Source organism: Schistocerca americana, chromosome 7 (genome assembly GCF_021461395.2).
Source record: "Schistocerca americana isolate TAMUIC-IGC-003095 chromosome 7, iqSchAmer2.1, whole genome shotgun sequence".
NCBI lineage: Eukaryota > Metazoa > Arthropoda > Insecta > Orthoptera > Acrididae > Schistocerca > Schistocerca americana.
The window spans coordinates 404,995,700-405,016,785 of record NC_060125.1 but is presented as its reverse complement, the minus strand read 5'-3'; positions in this window follow the sequence as shown (position 1 = coordinate 405,016,785).

Sequence of the window (21,086 nt, the reverse complement as noted above, 5' to 3'; positions counted from 1 at the left end):
TGTAGAAGTTTCCATATAGAGTCTGTATACTATAGAGAGGTCCCTCCCACCACCTAGTTGGTCCTAAGTATCTGTCAAATGCATGGTTATCTATTCTTTTAAACTTAAACCACCTGTCCAGAGCTGAATGTTTCAACTTCCACACTGAGATATGCCACTACCATCTCTGAATCTTGTTTGCTGAACATATGGATCAATATTGTTACAGCTACCCCTTGATCATTGATACCAGTATGAGTTTGAACTTCCTCAAAGAGGTCAAGTCCATTCGTTGCCATCAAACCTATTTCCATCATGAGTGGGCTTCTGAGTAATTTGTTCTAAGCAGTTTTCAAAGAAAGCATTAACTATTGTTTTGAAGGCTGTCTCGACATACTTGGAAAACTCTTAATTACCACAACTGACTGTTGGATGATTAATGCCTCCTTCAACAGTGACAGTGTGATTGGGGAACATACAGTATGTATTAATCAGCTGAAGTTTTTAGTTACATTTTAGAGTGAGCCTGGTAGTCAACGGAACACTCAAATTATGTTTTTATGCCCACTATTCGCACTAATTGATGCCAAATATTGTACACAACTTTAGTTTTCATCTTTAAGAGTTTGAGTTTCTTGTGTTCTGCAGCGAATACACCATCTCCATTTCCCATAAGTCTGTTCTTCAAATACCCAATAAATCTCACTACTGTCAGTTTCAGCTTTCTGCATCCAGTACTACGTGAGCTCTGCTGCTTTATAGGAGTCCTTCAATCTCTGGTATTTTGTTGTGCATTCTTCGGAAGTTGATCATTAGCATTTTAATAGTCTCACTCGTGGAGGACGTTTCTTTGGGTCACGGGTTTCCTACAGTTGTCATTATCTGGACTAAACAATCCTTGTGTGCACTCCAAACATGGTCAGCTACTTGAGTAGCACAGATGAAAGATATCATTAGTTCCAATGTTCGCCGCAATCTACAACTGGTCACACAGTTTTCAAGGCCTGCCAGAGCAACCTCTTCAGGGTGTGAATGAGGCCAAGAGCACCCATACCTTAGGGTAAGGGGGATGAGGGTGGTCCCTTAACTCTCAGGGAAAGGAAAAAACATGGTGTAGTCAAGGGTTTTTCTTTCAAGAAGAGAAACCCTGAAAGGTCCCCCCCCCCCCCCCCCCCCCCATGTATACCGCCACAGCATGGTTTGGTAATTTGCCGATAGCGCTAGTCGCAAACATGGCGAGTTCAGGTGCGGAGCGAGCTTTCTGTGTGTTGGAGTTCGACAAAAACAAGTGTGTTATAGCTGTTCAGCTTCGACTATGTGGCTTTTTTCTGTGGGGACACATTAAAGATCTAGTGTATGTACTGCCTCTACCATGTGATGTAGCAGAGATCTGGTAGAGAATACGGAAAGTGACTGCCGCAGTAGATGCCATGCTGGGACGGGTATGGGAAGAATTCAATTACCGTGTTGATGTCTGCCGGGTCACTCATGGTTTGCATATCAAATGTTTGTAAAAAAAAAAACTTTCAGTGTTTCTCTTCAAAATGCAATATGTATGACATCTGTACAATGTTTAGTTCTTGTGCAAGAAATAATTGAAAGTGTTCCCAGACTTTATGTACACCCTGTATATATGGTGTCTGTTCTTTTGGACACGTCTGAAAGAACAGGCACCACTTATAGATAGATATACTTTTAATGACAAATTTCATTAAGGTATGAGTAAATTGAGAAGCAGTAGTTAGTATCCCAAGTTTCCTAAACAGGCTTCTGCAGGATGTTCTTGAGTTCACATCAACAATAATTCCTATTACATATTTTTGGGTGTGGAAAACTGTAGCTTGGCTTGATGAGTTATCCCAAAAAATAATACCATATTACATTATGGAATGAAAGTAAACATAGTACACTAGCTTTTTTTATTTTTTTATCACCTGTGTCCTGGAACATCTGCACTACCAATAGAGATTTGTTTAGGCACTTAAGTAGTTCTCTGGTATGGTCCTTCTAGCTGAATTAATTATCAAACTGTATTCCTGAGAATTTAACAACGTGATCAACTTCTTCTATCTGTTTGTCATCATGTTTTTAGGCATATGCTGTCAGGAGGCCCCTTACACGTTTTAAATTGCATTTAGTGTGTTTTTTCAAAGTTTAGTGACAAAAAGTTATGAATCAAAGGAGACCAGTCCCTAAAAAGCAGAAGTGTTGAGTTGTCAATAGGCACACATGAAAGATAAAACTTGCTGCTTTCAGAGTTATCCATTGACAAGCTGGACACACACACACACACACACACACACACACACACACACACGCACGCCTAGGCGCCTACATGGTGCCAACCGGACTAAAATAATAACAGTGCCAATGCTACTTTTTGGCAGATGGACTGGTTGTGGTGGGGATAGTACCGAGTGGGGTGTATGAAGGAGGGGGAGGCAGGGATCTAGGAGAGGGACTGGGGGTGATTGGCTAGTTGCTCGGAGGGAGGTAGCCAGCTTGCTGGCTAGGAATGTGGAAGGAAGGTGCGGCAAGTATATTAATTAAGTTGCCTGTTGTGACAGGTGTTACGGCAGCTATTACTAAAGACCAATGTATGAACAGATTCTTGCGTATATTTAATATTTCCATAACTGGTGCTTCAATGTTTGTAAAATCACTCATTCTTATGTTCCACAACAGATGTTCAAGGTGTATTGTTCAGTGCTGATGGAAACACCAGCCTCATTAAACTTTGACAACACATCAAAAGCATTGAGGTTTCCTGAGACTGATAGCAAACAGGCAAAGGAAGCCAGAATATTTTTATGGACTAAAAACCCACTCTAATTTTTCCAATAATGCATTCCAAAAACAGCAGAGAGATATAAATTCAGTAATATGCCTCAGGATTTGTAACATCCATATTGGAATGAATGACATGTCCTTTATTAATACTCAGAACAATTACTGGCACCTCACATTTCTCTCATATTATTTTTACTTTTCAAAAATGTTTCTTGAGGTGATCATTGAGTTTTCTCTTATGTACAGCTACTGTTCTTCAGGAATCTTGAAATGTTTTACTGCAGCATACAAATTCATACCTTCTTTTGGCAGGTATCTGATTAATAACATGGCATTACTAAGTAAAAATTTGATCACAAAGAGAGAAACCATAAATTTCACAGTCCGAATGGAACTCATTAATGTATTGGCACCAGTTGACACATCATGGTCAGTCCAATGATTGCTTTCCTCCAAATATTCAGACAGCATCAAGAAGCTTGACAGAAATCATTATGGAGTTATGCCTCTCCATCCACCTTGTGGGGCATTGTTTCTTTAAATGTAAGTTTTGTGACTCGGGCCAAAATTCTTTTATCTTTCTTAATAAAAGGTATTGCCTCTTTGCAGCATTAAGAACTGATTAGGTCTTTCCAATGACAAAAAAAAATCTAATACCTTGGACCTTGTAAAATTCTGAGATTGCAAGATTTAAAAACTGCAACATACAATGTGCATAAATGGTTTTACGTAGATGCTCGGCAGTGTGTGCTTGTGTCCTTTTAAACCATCCACTTGTAACCTAAGTGCCATCATAGGCCTCGTCTTTGAGACACTTTATGTCAAGGCCCAGATCTTACAATGTTGTCAACACTGTCTTTGAAATATTTTGGGCAGTTGTACAATTAAGCAGAATGAAATACAAAAAGATGGTCACTAATTTTAAGTTGCAGCTCCTCATCAAAATACCTAACACACAAAGACACTTGCTTGACAGTTGACAGTTAAAACATCCATTGTCTCATCCTTTCTATTTTTTTCAGAAATATATCCCCGGGGGCGGTGGGGGGGGGGGGGGGGGGTGTCGGGTTGTGTTCTGCAGCCCAACAGCCCCTCCCGCCATTGGACATGCTACTGATGTAATGTAAAGTTCAGGAAGTACACACATCACACTTTTTCACTGTGAATCAAGTGTGTGTGCTTGACAAATGCAATAATTCACAAAGACCAAGCTCAACAATGATACAATAAGGCATTTGTTACTGAGCTAAGACTTTACCCCATCATTTGTATTTTAAAAAAAAACTTGGATATTTTTAGTGAATGCTTCGTGAAAATGAAAAAACAGACATTTTCTTTTTTTCATATGGAAGGTAATAAATACACGTATTAAAAGACTAACTTGAGTGTCAGATTTGGTGTACTTTCCTCTTCATAAAAATGTTTTTACACCAACCGAATTTGACAAGTCTGTCTCCAAATGTTAGATCTGGAACATAGCCAGAACATGTGAGAAAGGTCAACAGTAGTCATGGCACAGAGCAGCTCACCATATGACAGAAACTGTAGTGTGAAACTGCCTGAATGATTCAGCCAATCTGCAGTGGAGTGTATGGTGTAATGCAGACTGTTCCAACACTGCTCATAGGGCACGGGCACTACTATGCACCTCTCGGTCAGGCGCAGCTAGTATAGGCTACCTGCCAGGCATGTCAGTTGCCTGCATTCTGCTCGTGCATGTGGCATGTGACCACCCCAGCCTGCATGTGCTCAGGTGCAGCGGTGCAGTATAGTCGTGTAGGCTACGGCCCGGCTGTTATAAATGCGCCACCTGTTTGCCCATCTGTGCACGCGAGCACAAAGCTTTGTGTGTGTGTAGTCTGGCTTGGAGTCAAACCAATATGTCTGCCTTCCATTGCATACAAGTTTTATTTGTTTGTTTCAGTCTAGCAGTATGTTTCTTCAAAGAATATACTCCACTGCAGTGTAACACATTCATTCTGGAGATGAGTGCTGAGTAGAGATTCTCCAGGCTATACTAATTATGTGGCCATGCTGGATTTCTTCAGCTACAAATTCATGGTGATTGTTTCACAGATAAGAAAGCAAGAGAGGGAAAGGGGAGTGCAAGGCTGCCACAGCTTAGGGGGTCTTGATGCATTTTGTTGGGTTGATTCCTGACCTTTTCTAAGTTGTGAACGCTTTACAAAATCACCAGAGGATGAAGGAGTACAAACTGAATACAGTATTTCGCTTAACAGACATTTGAATTTACATTGGCATTTGCACTTTTTTCTGTCTCCATAGGTAAATGGTCAGCTTAGATGGCTGCCACGCAGAGCACCCAGGTTCGATTCCTGTCCAAATGCATGCACCCCTGAAGAGAACAAATGAGGAAGGAATACAGTGTCACAATGATGTTGACCTGTGAATGTACAGTGTTCAAAGATTTGGAGGTCATCAGGTCCATGCAGCATTATATCTCCCCGCACCTGAACACATGGACCCCCAAAACTCAGCCTCACAATGCCAATTCAGGAACTGTTGAATGAGAACTGTCGAGAAAGTCTGCAAAACAGCTGTGACAACAGTGTGCTGACCAAATGTCTGTCCATATACTGCATTCACTGTGCCACAAGGCAGCAGATGACATGGCGTTTGGTGGACATCCCTTGGGCCTTCAAGGCCCAAACAAGGACCTCATTTATTTGTACATCTGGAAACTCGCGCACTCTTTACGAATGTTATTGTAAACCATAAAGTTTAGAAGAACTGTAGCCAAAGTGATCAGCTTTGTGGTTGGGTGCTCCATTACCCCACCAGTGCAGAAGAAAAGCACCAGATGGTCGTTGGTGCTTGTGGACATGTTGCATTACATTTCCCCAACATGTCACAATGTGCTACACATGATTTAAGGGTTGCGGTGTAACTGTCAGGTGAATCCATTCACCAACTTGTTCCAAAGGCTCTACTACCTTCACTGTTTGATGCAGTCGTGCATTGTCATCCATAAAAATGAAGTCGGGGCCAAATACGCCACTGAAGAGATGCAAATGAGGAAGGACTGCAGTGTCACAATAATGTTGACCTGTGAGTATACTGTGTTCAAAGATCTGGAAGTCAGCAGGCTCAGGCAGCATTATACCTCCCCCACAACAGAACACCAAAACAATCATGTTCAACAATGTTTCTGAGTGCATTATGCATACCCACCTCTTGACATTTGAGGGTATGTCCAGTATCACTATTCAGACTGGCTCTATTGACATCCAAGAAGAGAATGCCACCCCATTCCTCATTGATCCAATACTTATGCTCTAGGCACCAATGCAAATGGTGCTGTTGATGTGTGGGTAACAAGTGACCAGAACATAGTGGCTGTCAAGCAAAGAGACCACCCCATGCAATCACTGTGCCACTGTGTAGCATGATATAGCGTGCCTTGCCGTTCTGTTAAATCTGGTTGCAGTTGTGCCCAATGTTTGATGTGAGTCCCTCACCTGCTGCACAATGTAGCGGTCATATGCTGCTGTAATTGACTGTGGTCAAATGCCTTCTGTCCTGCGGGAAGGAGTGCCTGTGGTTTGGAAAACTCCCCTTGCATGTGAAATAATGCTGTGAGCAATACCAAACTTCTAGGCTACACTCGTCACACTTAGTCTTTCTTCCAGATTCCCAATGGTTCTTCTCTGTGTGAAACTATCCAACTGTTGTTACCAGGCCATGTTGTAACAAAGAATACCATAATAGTGCACCATAACTGCTCACTGATTGACAGGTGCTGTTTTTTTCCTATTCTTTCAAATTCATTGTGTTGTGGGGCCAGCCCCATTTGGCACTACAGTCACACTGATTTAAAGCTATGTGATATCATTAGGTTGGGTAGTATATTAATGAGGTTGTTTTCATTAATCATTAACATGAATGTCAGTTGTGGGCTTAACATAACTAGGATTAGGCTAGGACAATTCAGACAGGCTTTGCATTTTTTCCAGATTTCTCCCTTTCTTCTCCCTCCCCCCTATGATGTCATGCATTGTTGCCAGATTTCCACCAGGCCCCACAGATCTAGGCCAATTGCCATATGTATATAATGATGGGAAAGTAAAAAATGGTGGGAAATTAAAAAACTGGAGGGAAATTCCAAATTTGGTGGGAAATTAGAAAACAGCCCAGTTGTGTTAGTGGGTTTCCCTATGATGTCACTTTAGAAGTGGGGCTGTTGCCTTAAGTATAAACTGGCAGGAATTGCACTATGGGAATTTTCCTACCAGAATTCAAATTGGCTTACCTGGAATACGAGAGCAGCCTGCATTGTTGCCAGATTTCCTAGGCTCTCCCCTAATGCCACTCACACATGAAGAACGTTTGTTCTCTCTGCAGTTCCAAGCCTGCCTGTTAGGCAAAAGATGATTTTATCCTGCCAATCTCTGGTTGTGGGACAAGGGCACTGTCTTCAAAGGTCACCTCCTTCCTCTCTGTACTAGTTTGAGAACAAAGGGTATTGTCACACATGAGACAACAGATATTTCTCCCCTGTCTGTTAGACAAAGGATACCAGTCTGAGCCTGTTGGCTACATAAACATGTTATTCGCTTAACAGGTAGTAACCAGTGTGGACTTACTGCAGACATAGTTTCAATTCAATTGTTTTTTAAGTCAATTCAATTTTAAAAAAGCCCACTTCACTAACTTTAAAAATATTACTAGCATAACTGCCCAAAGTTTAAACAATTGCCCTCTCTGATGTTAAAGTCTAAACAAATCTACTGATTTTAAAGTTTAAAAAATTTCTGCCACCTCTCTAACATCACAGCTTACAATTATCACCTTAAGTTTTGATCTGACTTTTCCTATGATCAAGTCTACTTGCACTATCACTATGCTTAAATGAGTGCAACCAGTGTTGGTAAAGAATATTCAAAAGGTACACTCCTCCAAAATTTAAAATGGTGATAAATTCACTTACCCTAGGTTTAAAATGATGTGAAACCATCTGGTTGTCAGAACCAGACCAGTGACTATAGAGTTCACTGTTGCAGTCTGTGTGGTTGCGAAACACTCGTCACTGTTGTATGTTGTAGAAGAGGAATAGGAAAGGGATGCACTCACACCTTGAGTTACACAAATACCATGTGAAGGGGGGAGGCCTTTTATCTGCTGGACAGTGCCGGGCCAGGTGTCCACAGTCCCTGTGTGTCAGGAGAGGTTCCGCACCGCTGCTGCCAAGTCCCACCACCATCGCTCCACCAGGTGCTTCATCTGTGCAGGGTGAGGCCACACTGTGCTGTGCCGCAGTCCACAGCTACTGGCAACTGACGACAGACCCTAGCACCTGACTGCTGCACAGAGGATACAACACACTGCTACAGAGAGGTTGGTTCTGCCTGATGGGCTGGGTCAGTCAGCACTGTGTTAGCAGTTAGGAATGTGGACAGTTGATTGTCATGTATAGTAATATAAAGCATCATACTGTGATGCATGTCTGACCACCTCTGCCACTGCCGTGAACAGCCCGTTCATTGTGCTCCTGTCTCTGCCCACATTCACCCACCATAGTACTGTCATGATGTCTTTCTCTGGTGTTTTTGGACATGCAAAACAATACAAAAGTACACCTTCACCCCTTACTTATTCACTGAACATGTAGTTGTGACAATGGTATAACACAATCTTACAGTCCCTAGATCCATATTTAAAAGTAGAATCACCCAGACAGTTCTGCACAGCTCTATTAGAGACGCACATATATTAGCACTATATAATACCAGGCATTTTCCTCTCAACATAGGCCAAGCTACTTGACAGAGAACACTTAGTGTACAGAAGCATATACTTGTTCTCTTTTCACTAAGTTAACTGTAACTTGATGGCCATTGGCTGAACCACTTTATTGTTTATACTGAAATTTGAAAACATGTAAGATTTAATCTGACAAGATAAACCATATTTTTGACATCATGGTACTGTGGAACACTGACCAGAAGTTGAGGAACATGACATCTGCTGTCTCTCCAACATAGGATCATACTTAGTATGCCCGTACACAGATGTATTGCTAAAGCATTAATCAATCCTCAGTTTATAACTGGACAGCAGCTTTCTGTGTCGTTGAATGCCCAGACTGAGCCCTGAGACAGAAGCCAACACTGTCATGAACACTGCACTAGACAGCACTGATGTTAGAGGCTGTAATAATAATAATAATAATAATAAAGGAACACATGAAACTACTTTTAAATCTGAAGTTTCATCTATTTTAAGAACAACATGCCATTTGCTAGGAGCTCTCCAACTCAGTCACAAATCTAGTTTGACATTTTGTATTTTATCCATATGACAATAGCACAGAACTGTGTCAAACATGCTATCGACATAGACACATGTATATATCAACATCTGGGTCTCTACAAACCTGTAGTGAAATTGTTCTGTGGTGATTCTGCACGACACAAGCCCTTTTTTCGAGACTGTCTGATAGGCATACAAGTAGGTTACGACTGGTCGTATGGAAGCAGGTAATGATCTTTTCTCAAGATCAGTGATAAGGATTTCTGGTATCAGGTTCCACACTTCTGCTTGTTATATTCAAGGTCAAACCCCATTCACCTCTTGCAGGGAACCACCGGCAAATGATCAAAGTCACCTAGGGGAAACCTCAGTTCCTCTCTTTGTCGCTCCTCTCCCCTCCTCTCCCACCTGGATCAGTGGGAGGCTGTACCAATATGAATACTTCTCCCCTCCTCTTTCCATTATTATACGAGGGTGAGTCAAATGAAACCCTTAAATATTTTTTAAAATATTATGTATTGTGCAGAAGTGGTACAAAGCTGTATGACTTTTCAATATAATCTCCCCCATGCTCAATGCAAGTCCTCCAGCAGGTACAAAGTGCATAAATTCCTTTAGAAAAAAATTCTTTTGGTAGTCCGCGCAACCATTCATGCACCGCGTGGCGTACCTCTTCATCAGAACCATCTTTCCTCCCATTGCATCTTTGAGTGGTCCAAACATATGGAAATCACTTGGGGCAAGGTCTGGTGAGAATGGTGGATGAGGAAGACACTCAAAATGCAGGTCTGTGGTTGTTGCAACTGTTGTACGGGCAGTGTGGGGCCTTGCATTGTCATGTTGCAAAAGGACACCTGCTGACAGAAATCCACATCACTTTGATTTGATTGCAGGCCGCAGACAATTTTTTAGGAGATCAGTGTATGATGCACTGGTGACAGTGGTCCCTCTAGGCATGTAATGCTCCAAAATGATGTCTTTTTCGTCCCAAAAGAGAGTCAGCATTTTCCCTGCTGATGGTTCTGTTCGAAACTTCTTTGGTTTTGGTGATGAGGAATAGCGCCATTCCTTGCTCGCTCTCTTCGTTTCCGGTTGGTGGAAGTGAACCCAGGTTTTGTCCCCAGTAACGATTCTTGCAAGGAAGCCATCACCTTCTCGTTCAAAGTGCTGAAGAAGTTCGTCAAAAGCATGAACCCGTCGTTCTCTCATTTCAGCAGTCAGCTGCCATGACACTCATCTTGCAGACACTTTGTGAAACTGGAGCACATAATGCACAATGTGGTGTGCTGACCCATGACTAATCTGTAAACATGCTGCAATGTCATTCAGCGTCACTTGGCAGTTTTCCTTCACTATGGCTTCAACTGCTGCAGTGTTCTGTGGAGTCAACTCATTGTGCCTGATCTGGACGAGGAGCATCTTCCACTGAAGTCACACCATTTGCGAACTTCCTACTCCATTTGTAGAGTTGCTGCTGTGACAAACATGCATCACTGTACTGAACCTTCATTCATCAATGAATTTCAATAGGTTTCACACCTTCACTACGCAAAACCCGAATAACAGAACGCTGTTCTTCCTTGGTGCAAGTCGCAAGTGGGGCGGCCATCTTTATACTGATACTGCGACAGTATGTGTGCATCTGCACTATGCTGCCACCTACAGGCCATTCTGCACACTGTTTGTAGCATGCTTACCAACTTACAGGATAATGGTGCGAAATTTCGATTTGTTATTGCAAACTTAAGGTTTTCATTTGACTCGCCCTCGTATTATGAATCCAGCTACCCGAGCGCCCCCCCCCCCCTCCCCCCCTCCCCATTTGGGGTCTGATCTTCATAGTGAAAGGGTGAACTTCCACAGAAACCAGTCAGTATCCCCAGGCATAAGAAGAAGAAGAGTATTATATTTGAAAGTAAGTATCTAATAATATTATCTTTTAATTCTTTTGTTAATAAGTATATTATATTCCAGAAGTGCAATGCATCCTCACACCTGTAGTAATGGAACTGCCGGTTGAGGACACACTTGCACTATTGTCAGCAACATTACAGCATCAGTCCTCAGGTGGTCTTTCCGATTTTTTGGACCTGGTGTTGTTTTACTAGACTGTGCCACCACTGTACCTGCAGCAGCAGAGTGTCCACGACTACAGGCAAGTTCTGCAGGAATACTACTGTTTGCCAACACTTACAATGTGATTGTGAGTGAACCTAAACACCTTAATGTAGGCCTGACACTAGATAATGAGTTTGACATGGTGGCTGAAGTTGAAAATGCACAGCAAATAAGTGTCAAAGTGGGAATTTCTGTGTAATATAGTGGGATATATAATGAATAAGATGACGGATGAATATGATCCATCCCATACTTCTATAGACATTCATAAGTGTTTATTTATTTATTTATTTATTGTTCTGTGGGACCACATTAAGGAGAAGTCTCCATGGTCATGGAACGAGTCAATACATGAAATTACAACACGATTGTAGAAACAGATAAAATGAAATATAAGAAACATATTCAGTTGTAGATTGTAGAAACAGATAAAATGAAATATAAGAAACATATTCAGGAGACATGTCGTTAGTTTAAATAAAGAAAATCAAGAATGTAACACTGGAATTTGCTTAATTTTTTAGCTCTTCCAGGAGCTCCTCGACAGAGTAGAAGGAGTGAGCCATGAGGAAACTCTTCAGTTTAGACTTAAAAGCGTTTGGGCTACTGCTAAGATTTTTGAGTTCTTGTGGTAGCTTATAGAAAATGGACGCAGCAGAATACTGCACTCCTTCCTGCACAAGTCAAGGAAGTGCATTCCACATGCAGATTTGATTTCTGCCTAGTATTAACTGAGTGAAAGCTGCTAACTCTTGGGAATAAACTAATATTGCTAACAACAAACGACATTAAAGAAAATATATACTGTGAGGGCAATGTCAAAATTCCCAGACTATTGAATAGGGGTCGACAAGAGGTTTTCGAACTTACACCACACATAGCTCGAACAGCCCGTTTTTGAGCCAAAAATACCCTTTTTGAATCAGAAGAATTACCCCAAAAAATAATACCATATGACATAAGCGTATGAAAATATGCGAAGTAGACTACTTTTTGTGTTGAAATGTCACTTGTTTCAGATACTGTTCTAATGGTAAATAAAGCGGCATTTAGTATCTGAACAAGATCCTGAACATGAGCTTTCCACAACAGCTTACTATCTATCCGTACGCCTAGGAACTTGAACTGTTCCGTCTCGCTTATAACATGCCCATTCTGTCTGATTAAAATATCAATTCTTGTTGAATTGTGAGTTAGAAACTGTAAAAACTGAGTCTTACTGTGATTTAGCATCAAATTATTTTCCACAAGCCACGAACTTATTTCATGAACTACATTATTTGATAATGTTTCAATATTACACACAAGATCCTTCACTACCAAGCTGGTGTCATCAGCAAACAGAAATATTTTTGAATCACCTGTAATACTAGAAGGCATATCATTTATATAAATAAGAAACAGCAGTGGCCCCAGCACCGATCCTTGGGGAACGCCCCATTTAACAGTGCCCCACTGGGACTGAACATCATTACCACTCTCAATATTGCGAAGAATTACCTTCTGCTATCTGTTCTTAAAGTAAGAGGTGAACCAATTGTAAGCTACTCCCCTTACTCCATAATGTTCCAACTTCTGCAGTAATATTTTGTGGTCAACACAGTCAAAAACCTTCGTTAAATCAAAGAAAACACCTAACGTTCACAAGCTTTTATTTAATCCATCCAAAACCTCACAGAGAAAAGAGGCTATAGCATTTTCAGTTGTTAAGCCATTTCTAAAACCAAACTGTACATTTGACAGCAAATTATGTGAATTTAAATGCTGCTGTAACCTTGTATATACAACCCTCTCGATAACTTTAGCAAACACCGATGGCATAGAAATAGGTCTATAATTATCAACATTATCCCTGTCTCCCTTTTGGAAAAGTTACAGATATGGCTAAGTACTGTGCTAACGTACATGGAACAATACTTCAGTATACTGCTAGATACCACGTCATATCCATGAGAGTTCTTGGTCTTTAGTGATTTAATTATTAACTCAATCTCCCTCTTGTCAGTATCATGGAGGAGCATTTCAGGTAACAGTCTCAGAACACTTTTTTCTACGAGCGCTATATGATTCCCTGTTGGGACTAGGTTTCTATTTAGTTCACCTGCTATATTCAGAAAGTGATTATTAAATACTGTACATATATGCGACTTATCAGTAACACGGACATTCCCACTACGCACTGATTCTATATCCTCGACCTGTCTCTGCAGACCAGCCACTTCCTTTATGACTGACCATATGGTTTTAATTTTATCCTGAGACTTAGCTATTCTATCTGCATACCACATACTTTTTGCCTTCCTAATAACTTTTTTAAGCACCTTACAATACTGTTTGTAATCGGCTATTGCATTTAGATTGTGACTGTTTCTAATGTTTTGATATAATTGCCACTTTGTTCTACAAGATATTCTTATACCTTTAGTCAGCCACCCAGGCTGCCTGTTTGTGCTAGTACCCTGTTTTGAACGTTCTAACGGAAAGCAACTTTCAAAGAGCACGAGAAAAGTCTTGAGGAAAGCATTATATTTATCGTCTACTGTATCAGCACTATAAACATCTTGCCACTCTTGTTCCTTGATAAGGTTTACAAAAGTCTCTACAGCAACTGGATCAGCTTTCCTAAAAAGTTGGTAACTATATTTAACATGTGTTGCAGCACAAAAATCTTTTAGACTTAAAATTTGTGCATCATGATCTGAAAGGCCATTCACCATTTTGCTAACAGAATGCCCTTCTAGTAATGACGAATGAACAAAAATATTGTCTATGGTTGTTCTACTGTTCCCTTGCACTCTCGTTGGAAAGAATACGGTTTGCATAAGATTATATGAATTAAGGAGGTCTACCAGCATCCTTTTCCTTGCACAATCACTTATACAATTTATATTGAAGTCACCACATATAACTAACTTTTTGTATTTCCTCTAAAGTGAACCAAGAACCTCCTCTAGCTTTAGCAAAAATGTTGTGAAATCGGAGTCTGGGGATCTATAAATAACAACAGTAAGAAGTTTAGCTCCACTAAATTTAACCACACCTGCACAACATTCAAACACCTTTTCAGTGCAGTACTTTGAAACATCAATTGACTCAAATGGGATACCGTTTTTCACATACATGGCTACTCCCCCACACCGCAAAGAGCTCCCAGAAAAGCTGCTAGCCAACCTGTATCCTGGTAAAGGAAGCCTCTGAATTATCTCCTTATTTAAGAAGTGTTCAGATATACCAATAATTTCAGAGTCAACATCTATAACCAGTTCACTAACTTTATCTCTAATGTCTTGTATGTTTTGATGAAATATATTAATTCCCTCATTAATCAGATACCTAAGCTTTGTCGAAAGTGGTTTCTTTGTTAGAGAGACTTCCCTTAAGCAGGAATACCTGTCAGCTGACTTCAATCTAAAAAAGGTACAGCTCTAACACCCACAACTACCGGAATTTTCCCATGAGTGATCCCACCACCTCCACCTATGCTGTCACCTATAAGCTTTGCCAACCTCCCCTTTCCATACCTGTTGAGGTGCAGGCCATGTCTAGTGAAACCCGTCCTGCTGATAGACTCCACCGACACCACTGAAATCTGACTCATGCCTTCTGTCATTAGCGCACCCCCAAGTCTCATGCTATTACGCCTGACGGCTGTATTAAGATGAGGCCGATCGTGACGCTGAAACAGTCCCACGAAATGCACATTCGTGTTGCCAGTCTGAGTGGCTATCTTTTCCAGGTCACCATCTATGTCATACTCCCCATCCCTATCAATACTACTACCAGCCCCACCCACAATCACTACCTGATCCTCTTTAATAAAATCCCTACGTAACCCCTCTATGTTAAAAGTCACCTGAGCCAATCCTGCATTAGGCTTCACAATGCTGGCGACCTGGTACTCACTCCCCAAAACTTCCTGCAACTGCTGGCCTACACCTCTACCATGAGAACTACCTAACAGCAGAACCTTCTTCTTTCTCTTAGACTTTGCAACTGTCCTAGCCACCGTAACTGCTGAGGTCTGCTGCATACTTCCTACATCTACAGCTACTAGAGATTCCTCTCCACTAGACTCTGACAGTTGGTCATATCTATTACAAACACCAATAGTAAAACTATCTGAAAATCTCCTTCTCCTAGCAGATCTCTTGCCAACAGCCAGCTCCCATTCCCCAACCCCCTTCTCCCTCCTCATCCTATCTAGCTCCTCCTGTGCATTTTTCAACTGCACCTGAAGGGCACAGATCTTACGCTCCTGCTCTTCTATCAACTTACTCTTGCTACATAACCTGCAGTTCCAGGAGAGGATCTCACCAGAATGCCCACTGGCTTCCCCATAAAGCCATAAAGTCTCCATAATTCATATGTATGGCAAGCAAATGCCAGAATTAACCTCAAGGGACACAAGCATATATTTAAAACATTCAAGTGATCTGTATTGCACATTATCGATCACCACAGGTAGAATGTGTTGCTGCAATCTGTATGTAATTGGGACATACTGTGAGTTTGTTGACTATTTGAGCAAAATCAGTGCAACTATGTATCAATTATAAGAGTGTATCAATGATTGTATTCCCCATGTACCAAAGTGTGTAGGTGTAGAACCTGACAAGCCTGTAGAGACTGGGGTCACAGAAGGAATTCCTGCTTATAAAATGCTGCCTATTGGGCTGAATGCAGTACAAGCTGAATTTAACTGCTGTCACCCCCACAGTGCCACCCCTGACAGTTCCAATGCTGCCACCTCCATTGATGCTGCTCCTACCAATGTGTCCGATCTCAATGAACATGTGGATGAGTGTATGATATGAGCGCTTGTTGAGAGAGGTAGCCAAAGGCTTACAGCTTATTAGAGGGCTTGATAAACAGCCACTGCCCATAAGCACATAGCTCAGTAATGGAGGGGCGGAGCAACACTCAGTTGCCTCTGCCTCATTAAAGTATGAAATAAGAGTATGTGAAAAGATGTAGACACTGTGACTTAGTGGGTTCCTCCTAACCCTTTCCAAGCCACTGTATCTATACATATTTAAAAAAAAATAATGAGTAAAAACATCATTTCTTTCCCTTTACACAATTAACATAGTCCAGTTTAATCTGGCATCATAAATTAACGTATTAATGCTTAAAGCAAGACTCGTACATAGAAAGAAGCATGTCATTTTTAAATACATGAGGCAGCAAGTTAAATCTGTGTGAAATATCACATAACAAAGGTATAAGCTACATAGGAAACAAAAGACAGCCTGCAGATTTCAAACTGTGATAATTCTCAGTAAATTTTCTGTAAATATTCAAAATCACTTTAGAAATGTTTCTTGATTTCAGACACATGAACATAATAGTAACACGGTCATCATCCACTTTGAAACCATAGCCCTTCAGCAGAAGCACGTAAAATATTCAGGAATAACAGAAAGTCTGGTTAAGTTGACTTCGTGGAACACACCAAAGCTGTGCAGTCGCTGTTATCCATTAATAGTGAGGCAATGGGTGGTGAATTAGCAGATATAACTTGCAATATATACTCGCTGCCCTCACAGAAGTTAACAAAAAGCACCTGCTCTACAAAGGATAGTAACCATGTTTATTCTGTGATGGACAGACAGGAGGGTCCAGTGTATTCATCTTTTATACTATGATAATAACTTTTTAAAAAAGTTGCATGCACTGCTGCAAATAATGTTTATTAACAGCAATAGATAAATAGCCTACCCAGTCGTGAGAGAACCGGCAATGGGTGAAAATGTCACGATGCATAGTAGATGAGGTGAAGCAGCCTCATGCTGTTAAAATATTTTACAGGAGAGAGTGCATAACTCTGCAGGAACAGGTGTTTAACAATATAATGTACAAAAGTTACACTATAAAGTAAGCTGTAATTTAAACAACACCAGCTGTTAACACATTGTGCTGGTATATCACACTGGGAGTTCTATCTTGTAGTTGTATTTGAAAATCCTTGATTTAGTGATGATGAGGTAATATTATCCACAGATAAACATGTTTGACTATGTGATGCGTCAGTGCAAATTTCTGCTTTATTCTATGGGAACGTTCACTCTCCATCAGTAATGCTGAGAGCTCATACGACCACAGCACGAGACTTCCCTGGAACAGATAAAATATTTAACAGCAGAGAGTGCATAACTCTGTAGGAACAGACATTTAACTATGTAATGTACACAAGTTATGCTATAAAGTAAGATGTAGAGCAGGGGTGTCCAACCTGTGGCCTGTGGGCCGCATAAGGCCCAAACAAGTGTCAGTGTGGCCCAAGAAGTGAGCATCTATCACACCATAAATTGCTGTTTATATAAAGTTATGATAAATTGAATATTTTCAATTTGAAACTCCCACCATATGATGCTATTCTTTCATTGGTCCATGCCTTTTTTTATAGCAGTTATTGTCAGTGTTCAGTCTATTAAGTGCAACCCAAAAATGCACTGTGGCTCAGGTAAGCTAATAGGTTGGTCACTTCTGCTATAGAGTGTTGGCTAAGGTGGTAATCATACATCCACCAGTTCTGCGATACACTGATGAGTAAACTGTTGGAGTATTCTCACCAAATCCTATGCCCATTGGAAGAAATCATCACTAAATTGTATGACTAAGTTTTGCTTGTATGACAGTAGAAAGGTATAGGCCATTGTGCACCTGTAAGGCCGGCCGCGGTGGCCGTGTGGTTCTAGGCACTTCATTCCGGAACCATGAGACTGCTATGGTCGCAGGTTCGAATCCTGCTTCGGGCATGGATCTGTGTGTGATGTCCTTAGGTTAGTTAGGTTTATGTAGTTCTAAGTTCTAGGGGACTGATGACCTCAGATGTTAAGTCCCATAGTGCTCAGAGCCATTTGAACCATTTTTTTGCACCTGTAGGCACAGAACTGTGATCTTATTTAAGTCTGTTTATATACCCTGAAATAAGTGTATCCATATTTGAGTATATCCCAGTGGAAAACCAGGATGCAATCTGGAAATATTTCTTCTTTGGCTGTGATATGAAAGTCAATGTTTTTATTCAAGGATTCTGAAGCAGTTGGTCAGGGATAATGAAAACCTTATAATTGCTTTTAAACAGGACAATCTGAAGTTAAAGCATATTTACCAAACACATGTAGAAACCAACATGTCATTCAATGAATTTGGTACCATATGTGGGGATTCCTGGAATAACTCAAAACATGCCTTTCTGGTTACTGATAAAATGAGGAAACTGAATATGGCCAACATGGATGAAACTTTGAGGAGATCCTGCATACAAAGTAAGATACCAATTTGTAACTCTGTCAGTCAGTATATTGTAGGCTATAGATTTGCATGCATGCAGCACACTCATTCCAGTGGGACGACACAAAAGGAAAAACACAAGTTTCTATGTTGATAGAAAAAATTGAGACAATCAGTGCAAGATTAATGAAATTGGAAAGTGGTGTAAAGGCAGCAGCTGTAAAAGGCAAATCCCAGCTGAATGGCAGAATCCAACAAAGTGAGTAAGCAATCAACACAAGGTTAATGGAATTGAATAGAATTATCAAACCAGCAGCTATTTCAGATGCAGCAGGTGCATGACAGAATACAGTCATATATCAAGGCGGTAAATGCAAAGATCAACGAGGTTCCTACGGTAACTGTAAGCGTCCATGAAATTGAAAAAGCGTTAGAAGAGATAAAAAAAATCTCCTCCTGTAAATATCACAGAATGAAAAGCTCAAGAAGAAGGCAATCAAACCCTTGTGAAGTTAGTCAAGGTAAATGGAAATGTTGACAGGGTTGATAAAACTGTCTATAAGATTGTATAAGGTGTGTAATATTTTGAAGTGCTATCAGTATGCAACAGAATGTTGACAAAATACAAAGTCATAGAGACACAGATAGCTGTTCATCACAAGCTATGACTATTAAAACTGGAACATCTGGAGTGTGAACAATCTCTGTCTGAAACATTTCGACTTATAACAGAAAGTATTAAAAAGTTCTCACACATGGCAGTGGATGGCAGTGAAAGGAGAAGAAGAAGAAGAAGGATATATAACACTGATTTCATCAACCATCACAGTACTGGTGAATGAGACACAACATAAAGTGTCAGTTGAAATCAACCATGTATGTTGGGGAAGCTACCTAAATGTTTAATGAAGGACACAATACACATTGGAAACAAGAAGTTTGAGCAGATAGCTGGTTCAGTGTAACTAATATCCCCAAAAGCTTCAAACCACAAAAAACATTTGCCGAAAGGGAAGAGATCATATGCTGAACTATTATGTATGACTAATGCCTACAGGTGAGACAACAATTAAAAAGCACAAACAGTGGAAAATACATTAACATTATTAGGCCAGTATATAGTGAATGTGAAGATATTGACCATCTGCATAAAATGCTGAACTCATTAACTCTGGAGTATATATATTACAATATCCCAGCAAAATCATGGAATGACTACAACTACTAAAACATGAGCCACCAAAGCGAATGCAGTTCACATGGAAGAAATAATATCAATCATTTCAGAGCTTCAAGAAAAACTCATTATTGAATGACAATTATGGAGGTGGTAGTCAATGAACTCCACAGGTCTGCTTGCAAAAAATTCCCGTGCGGTGAGTAATAATAAGTGGTTTCAATGATTTATGGCAGGCCGACCTCTTGGATATGAGAGAATACTCACAATCAGATAAAAATTTCAAATATATATTAGTGATCATAGAAACACACATCAAAAAAAGTTTTTCATCACCCCAGTTCCCGAAATCCTGAAGATAGACGTTGACTGTGGATACTGTATCACAGACACAGTCCCTTTGACTGTTCAGAGATGTCACTAAACCGGCCCAAAGATGTAAACAACCATGTATCACCAGCACCTATTAGACAGAGGAGGTCTGACAGCTGATCAGATCCAGTCATTCCACCAGGAAGGAGGTACACAGCTCATGTTGTCTGTATTTCAACCATGCCTGGATGGTCAGTATCGTGGTTTGATTGCATCTGCATTGTTACTTTGTGCCAGGAAGGGCTCTCAACAAGGGAAGTGTCCAGGCGTCTTGGAATGAACCAAAGTGATGTTGTTCGGACATGGAGGAGATACAGAGCGACATGAACTGTCAATGACATGCCCCAGGACTACTACTGGAGTGGATGACTGCTACCTACAGATTATGGCTCAGAGGAACCCTGACGGAAACACTACCATTTGAATAATGCTTTTCGTGCAGCCATAGGACATCGTGTTATGACTCAAACTGTGCGCAACAGGCTGCATGGAGCACAACTTCACTCCCGAAGTCCATGGCGGGGACCATCTTTGCAACCACAACACCATGTAGTGCGTACAGATGGGCCCCCAACAACATGCCGAATGGATCCCTCAGGATTGGCATCTCTTTCTCTTTAGCAATGAGTGTCGTATATGTCTTCAACCATACAATTGTCAGAGACATGTTTGGAGGCAACCCGGTCAGGCTGAACGCCTTAGACACAGTGTCCAGTGAGTGCAGCAAGGTGGAGGTTCCCTGCTGTTTTGGGGTGGCATTATGTGGGGCTTACGTATGCTGCTGGTGGTCATGGGAGGTGCCGTAACGGCTGTACAATATGTGAATGCCATCCTCCGACCGACAGTAGAACCATATCAGCAGCATATTGACGAGGCATTCGTCTTCATGGACGACTATTCTCGCCCCCGTCTTGCACATCTTGTTAATGACTTCCTTCAGGGTAACAACATTGCTCGATTAGAGTGGCCAGCATGTTCTCCAGATATGAACCCTATCGAACATACCTAGGATAGATTGAAAAGGGCTGCTTATGGATGATATGACCCACCAACCACTCTGAGGGATCTACACCGAATCGCCATTGAGGAGTGAGGCAATCTGAACCAACAATGCCTTGATGAACTTGTGGATAGTATGCCATGA